The sequence below is a fragment of the Falco rusticolus genome, chromosome 11 (assembly GCF_015220075.1).
Source record: "Falco rusticolus isolate bFalRus1 chromosome 11, bFalRus1.pri, whole genome shotgun sequence".
Lineage (NCBI taxonomy): Eukaryota > Metazoa > Chordata > Aves > Falconiformes > Falconidae > Falco > Falco rusticolus.
Window position 1 is genome coordinate 34,459,532 of NC_051197.1, and position 6,541 is coordinate 34,466,072.

A 6,541-nucleotide genomic window follows, 5' to 3' on the forward strand; every position below is an offset into this window, starting at 1 on the left:
CCCCGGGGCATGATCCTGCCGTGGGGCAGGGCCCGAGGAGGCTCCCTAACACCCTCATCACCGGATTAAACCCCAGGCACTGAGATGGGGGATGGAAGAAAGAAAGGCCCGGCAGAATCGCATGGGTTCCTGAATAATGTAAATTCTTTGCATTTGACCGAACGTCGGTCTGTTTGGTGTCCAAGTTTGTAAAAGCCTTTGAAAGACAAAAGAATTATGTTTGCAAACATAATATGAAGTGTAAAGCACGCTGCATATTCATGAGCAGCCCGGAGGTGCTGAGCGCTCCTGAACGAGCCCTTTCATCCCTGTTCCACTAACACCAGCGTCCCCTCAAGTCCCCGCCGAAGCTGCTCTGCCCGGACCCCCGCGCCGGCTGCCCCGGCCGCTCCGCCCGCGGGTCTTCAGTGAGACCGAACGGGCCATGACCCGCTGCGCCCAGAGAGCCCTGAGCCCCAGCCCGGCCAGTGTCCCTCAGGTGAAGCCGGTCTCCTGCCCCGCGCCTCACCGTGCCAGCGGGGGAGGGGGGGTCGCAGGCGGCGGCCTTGGGGACATCCCAATGCCACACAGCAGCTCCGAGACAGACCCTGGATGGGAGGGTGTGGGGCTACCCGGAGGGGCTGCAGCAAACGCAAGGGCATTTTTTCATTTGTGTGTTTTCAAATGAATCAGCCAGTTTCATTTAGACGGGAAACTACTGTCAGTTGCCTGGTGTCCCATTTTGATCCTTCCTCAGCTTTGGTTGAACGAACTGTCTTGAAACCTATTCCGAAAAGATGCTTGTACAGGCTTCCAGATGCTAAGATTTAGATCATTTGAACGTCAGCGCAGCCTTCTGGTAACAAAAAACATCCAAATGGATTTCGTTTGTGTGTTAACATCCGTCGGATGGGCGAGTAGCACAGTTTAGAGCTAGTCTGTTTTCATCGTTTTAGCAACCGGGTCCGCATGAACATCTCGTCTGGCAAGTCAATAGGTCGGAGCTACACTGAACGGGCAGAGCCCAGAGATCCGAGCTGACCGGACTGGCTGCGCGGGCACACAGCGGCGTAACGCAGACGGCTGTTACCGCTGTTACACAGCTCCGCGCCTGCATGCAGCCCGGTGGGGAGGGGGTCGCGGCAGGCAGCGGCAGCCACCGGCGCCCGGTGAGCTGTGCCCCGAGGCTGCGGGCTGACCCCGGCGGCAGGGACCGGGCACCGGCCGCGGGCCCCCACGGTCCCGTTCCCCGCGGCCCCGGCGGCGTGGCGGGCCTCCTCTGCGGCCGTCGGAGCGAGCTTGCACGGCAAGGGCCGGCCGTGTCGCCTCCGCGGCAGTCGCGATAAAGTACAGCGCGACACTAGTGAGGCGCGACGCAGCAGGTGGCTGATTACGAGCCTTGCATACTCCTCTGCCTCCTGCCCCCATTAGAGCGCTGGTAACTGGGGGGAGGGGGATGTCTTTACGCTCTTTGGAGCGCAAGCGGAGGAGCGGAGAAGAGCCCGTCCAGCCGGGCCGGGCCGGGGTGCGCCCAGGGGGGTTCTCCCAGCGCCCAGGGCCCCCGCAAGGCCCCGGAACCTGCCTCCGCGCCGCGGGGATAACATGGCGGTGATTACGGTGATGATAACTGATGTTACTGTGCCCTGGCTCAGATGGCCGTCTCGGGGAGACCGAGAACGGAGCAAGTCCCACGAAGGCACCTCTTCCCCGCCTGGCCAGCCGCCCCCGGCGCGGGCACCGACGGACGGGCGCCGCTCACCCTGCCCGAGCTGCTCCCCCTTTTCCCGGGACGGCCTGAGCCCCCCGGGGCCGGCGGGCCCAATGACACCCGCACCTGGACAGTTTCCGAGGCCCCGCAGCGGCAGAGCGGCCCCGGCGGGCCGGGGGGTGGCGGCCACCCGGCCAGGCCCAGCCCTGCGCGGGGGACACCTCGCTGTCACACCCTCCGCCAAGCGCGTTCCCCCCGTCCGACACCCCCCGCTCCCCCCGAGGAGCCGGGGCCCGGCGGGACGCGCTGCCGGCCGCTCCCCACGGCCCCCCGGGACGGGGCGGCTGCGGCCGCGGGGCCTCCCCCCGCCCTCCGGGGCCAAGCCGGGGCGGGCGGAGCGGCCGCCCCCGCCGCGCCGTTACCGGCTGCCGTCGAAATCCTCCCTGGCGGCTCCGGGGCTGCCCCGGCCGCCCGGCCCGACCCCGCCCGCCGCCGCGCACCTCGGCGGGAACAGCGCCGCCTCCCCGCACGCCGCCGCTCTCCGCTCCCGCGCGGACCACAAGGAAGACCATCAGCGTCCCTGCCTGGCCTTTTGTTTTGGGTTTGGTTTTTTTTTTTGCTTTTTAATAGATTACCGAGCTGGCCACGTAGACCTGGGGGTCACATGGCGCAGGGGAGAAGAACTGGGACTGTCACAGGAGTTACGAGAAACAGGCCAACAAAGCAAAGCGGCAAGTCACCCCGCGCTCCCGCTCCAGCAGCCCCCGGCCGCAGGGCCCTTGCAGCGACCCCCGGCGCGGCCGCAGCCCCCGCGCAGCCCCCGCGCAGCTCGGCCGCGGCCCCCGCCCCCCCCGGGCAGGGGACTCCCCGTAGGAGCAATGACTCCCGAGCCCCTATTTTCCTATTGTTTTGAGCCGGTGGATCAATTGTCATCAGTACTGTCACCTAAGAAGCAATGATTCCGATTCATCTTGGCATCTGATTTTATTCTAATGGGTTAAATTGGGTTCGCTTTCACAATTATCCCAGGTCTGACTGCGTGTATTGCATGACAACTCACAGTTTCATCGGGTTTGGCAAAGCGAGGTTGCTCCGCGAATCCGTATATCATATCACATCAGATCAGGCTGAAGTTTGCTGTTTAGCGACTCCATTTGAGAGGCTTTTTATGAAAGTAGGAAGGGTTGAGGCAGTCCGTGGCTGGTTCAGTGCGATTTGGGAAAAAAAAAATGTGGAGAGATGGCAACAACACGGGGTTTGCTGCTCAGCTGTGAATAAGCACAGAACGAAAAAAGCGACATGATGGGGAAACGCTCGGCTCTCCACAATATTTTTAGCAGCCTCTCAGTCCTCGCCTTTTTTTAATTCCCTAATATGTTCTTTGCTTTATTAGTTTTATTTACAACCAGCTCCCCATTAACACCTCACCTGATTACCGAGGAGCTGAGACAGCTAATCAAGAAAATCCAGCAAACCAGCCAAAATTGAGAGGTGGGATTTATTTTTGCTTTCATTCATTCTTCTCCTTTATTTATTTATTTTGTTTTGGAAAATATTTCGAAACAAATAGAAAATAAAAGGCAGGTATAAGTGTATGTTGGTGCGAGGTCAGAGGTTAGAAATTCACGTCAATTCTATATTGCAGGCTATGCAGAGGGGGAAATGAGAGAGGGAGAGAAGGGGGGGAATCTTTCCACCAAGCAGCTTGTTTATTTTAATTAACATAGGGATCCTTTGCTAGGAACAAGGAACAACCTCCATCTACTGGCTAGATCATTGCGTCTCTTCTCCATCCAAAACCCGTCCCTCATCACTCATTAAGGAGCGTACAATTTTCGAAGAAGCTTCTAAGGTCTCAAGGTAAGCTCCTGCATGAGCCTCCATAGCAATGCAGCTATTTAGACCTCAAGGTTGTCATTTGCGGGGTGTTTCTTTGGCGTGGTGCTGTTTTTTTAAAAAAAAACAACACAGAATGGTCGTTTCCCCAGGTGTATTCGCAGACAACATTTGGTGCATCTGTGGTTTAATCTAGAAAAATAGCAGCCTGGGAAGACTGAGCCATTCAGATCACTAAAAATAATAAAAAAGGCAAAAAAAAAAAAAAAAGCCTGTGGGTTTTTTTCTTTCTTTAAAAAAAAATCTTTTCTCTCTCTGTCTCTGTCTCTGTCTCTCTTTCTCTCTTTTTTTTTGGTAATGGAATGGCTCCTTTCACCTGTCTGTGAACCTAGCCTGTAAAGCAGTCCTTTTTAAAACCAGCAAAATATGATGATTTCCAATGGCTTAATTACAACCGAAGTGCAAATGAGATTACGGTTAATATCAGACAACTAAGAAGCTAACAATGCCGAGGTCCTTGGTGGTGAACAGTTTCGTGTCAGACAATAATCTGTCTCTCCTGCCTTCTTCTGGCTGGGTGACCACTGGTTTGTGGTCAGTCACAGCGCTCGGCTATGGAGATATGTGCCTGGGATTACCATGCAAAGCACCCAATTGTTTGTTAGCGAAATATCATCTCCTTAAGCAAATGAATACATGGTTTAATTGATACGTTTTCAGATTACCGGGAGTAAAAGCGCGTTGGAGGTTCGGGCTTTTTAATTCTATGATGTTTGGGGGTGAGGACGCCACGTGCCTGCTCCTCGCCCCTCGCCCCGGCAGCCCGGCCGGGAGGGCTCGGGCCGCGTCCCGACCCCGCACCGCTTGGCTCCGCTGCCCCGGCGCGGTGCTCCCGGAGCTGGGCTGCGGTAGCTCGGGAGGACTCGGGGCAGGAGAGGGATGGTGATGGGAAAACATGCTGTTTCTGACACCAAAGGGGAATTTTAAGCAACGTTGGGCTCTTCAAAAAAACGCGACCCGTTTAAGTGCTGAAAACGACATTCGCTACATTTGATGCCACCGCCGAGAGATGTAACTCTATTCAGATTTTCCTTCTTTGTGTCTAGATGGCTTGGACTAGCCGCGGACTTCACAGGGAGGCGAGGCTGATCATTAATAGCACTATACTCTACCACAAGCTCGTAGAGCAGAAAATAGCGTCAGGATTTAAAAATAGACCTGGCTTTACCCACCCGACTCGCAGGCAGCAGGATGGTAATCCTGTTGCTGTTATTACTACGGGCTTTAAATTTCTGGAAATGATTAGACTGAAGTGCCTTGGGGAGCGCAGGTACCGGGGAGGAGGCGGGAGGCTGCGCCCGGGTGCGGGGGCGGCTGATCCCGGGCACCACCGGCCTGACGCGGGACCGAGCAAATCCAAACCACTTCTGCTTAAAGAACTCCCCCTCCTCCCCACCCCCACCCCCGCCTGAACACCCTCCCCTTTCTTCTAATTATTGTTGGTCAATTATTAATTTGCATGTAGACCTTGTCCTAAATCCTCAGAGCTAAACGCACGATCGTTCACGCTGTAATGGGCTTTAGACGGTCGCCCGTGGCCAGGAAGAGCCAGGGCTCTACCGCACGGCGGGTCCCAGTGACCGCACGCTGAAATCTGGCCAGGGCACACGCTGATTACGATGGTGGAAACGGCTCCAGCCAGCGCCCGGGCCCCCCGGGGCAGCCCCCCCGGGGCAGGCTCCGGCAGCGCCACCGCCCGGGCCGGGCACCGAGGGCGCCCCCTTTGCGGCAGTCCCCGGCCGGGAGCCCCCGGTCCCCGGCAGTGCGGGGGCCTGGGCCCGCCGCACGGAGCGGGACCCCCGAGAGCGCCCGGCACCCAGCTAAAACGCTCGGGATACTGAACGTCTCCGTCCCCAGGCGCTGTGGCCAGGGGAGGTAAAGGCACCCCTCAACGGGAAACGGCGTTCGGGGGAGAAGTGCTAATGCAAGAGGATTCGTGAGGGATAAACGGGCAGATTTGGACTCTAGGTTCCCTGTCGCGTTCTCTGTGAGCCTTTCTCTCCCCTCCCCGAGCAAAGCAGCCGAACCGTGCGGACCCCCGTGCGGCGGGGGCAGCCGCTCGCTGCCAGTCCGGCTCGTCTGCGGCGAGGAGCGATCCCAGGAGCACGGGGACAGGTCCACCTTGATCTCCGGCAGGCCTGCTGCAAACGGAGAAGTCACGTCTGATGCTGGGAACAAACTTTTAGTGTCCCTTTAGGTAAGAAGCGGTCTGCCAACATTAGGACGTTAATCAGATACGTCTCGGAAACGCCTGGCCTCCTTTACTGGAGCAGCAGTAGCTGGCAGCGTATCCTTAACCGTACCTGATGGAGCAGAAAGAAAGGACCCTCTAATTAATTAAGTGTGCCCAACCCGAGGAGGTTTAGTCATTTCTGAGTTTTGTTATGAGTCCGCCCAATTATTCCTAACGGCGCCGTCGAGCTAGGGCACAGATGGGACTTTAACAAGGCTATTTTCGCTGTCTCCGGCGCGGCCCGGCGCGGGGCGGCTGCACCTGCGGGCAGCGCGGGGCTCAGCCCTGCAGCGAGCGGGGCCGAAGGGAGCGCTGCCCGCACCCGCAGCGCCCCCCACCCCGGCGGGGTCTCACACCCCTCCCAGCGGGCGCCTCAGCCCGGCAGGGACCGCGTAGCGGCAGCGCGGCCGAGGGGGGTCCGCGGAGCGGCCCGGGTCGCGGGGGCGGGCGGTTGCGGCTGAGGCGGGGGATCGCCCCTGAGGGTACCGGGACGGGAACAGGGAACAGTTCGTTGAAAGGGGAAACCCCAGACCCGGGACGTGCCCGCGGAGCGGGAAGGTTACACTGAACCGCGGGAGATGAACTCGTCTCCAGGTGAGACTGTCCCACCTCCGCCGGCACCAGCCACCGCGGCCGCCCACGGCAGGTAGGCGCATGCCTGCGGCCACCCGTGGGCGCGGGGCGACCCCGCAGCGGGGCCGACCTCCCCGCTCTGGCGCCCCCCC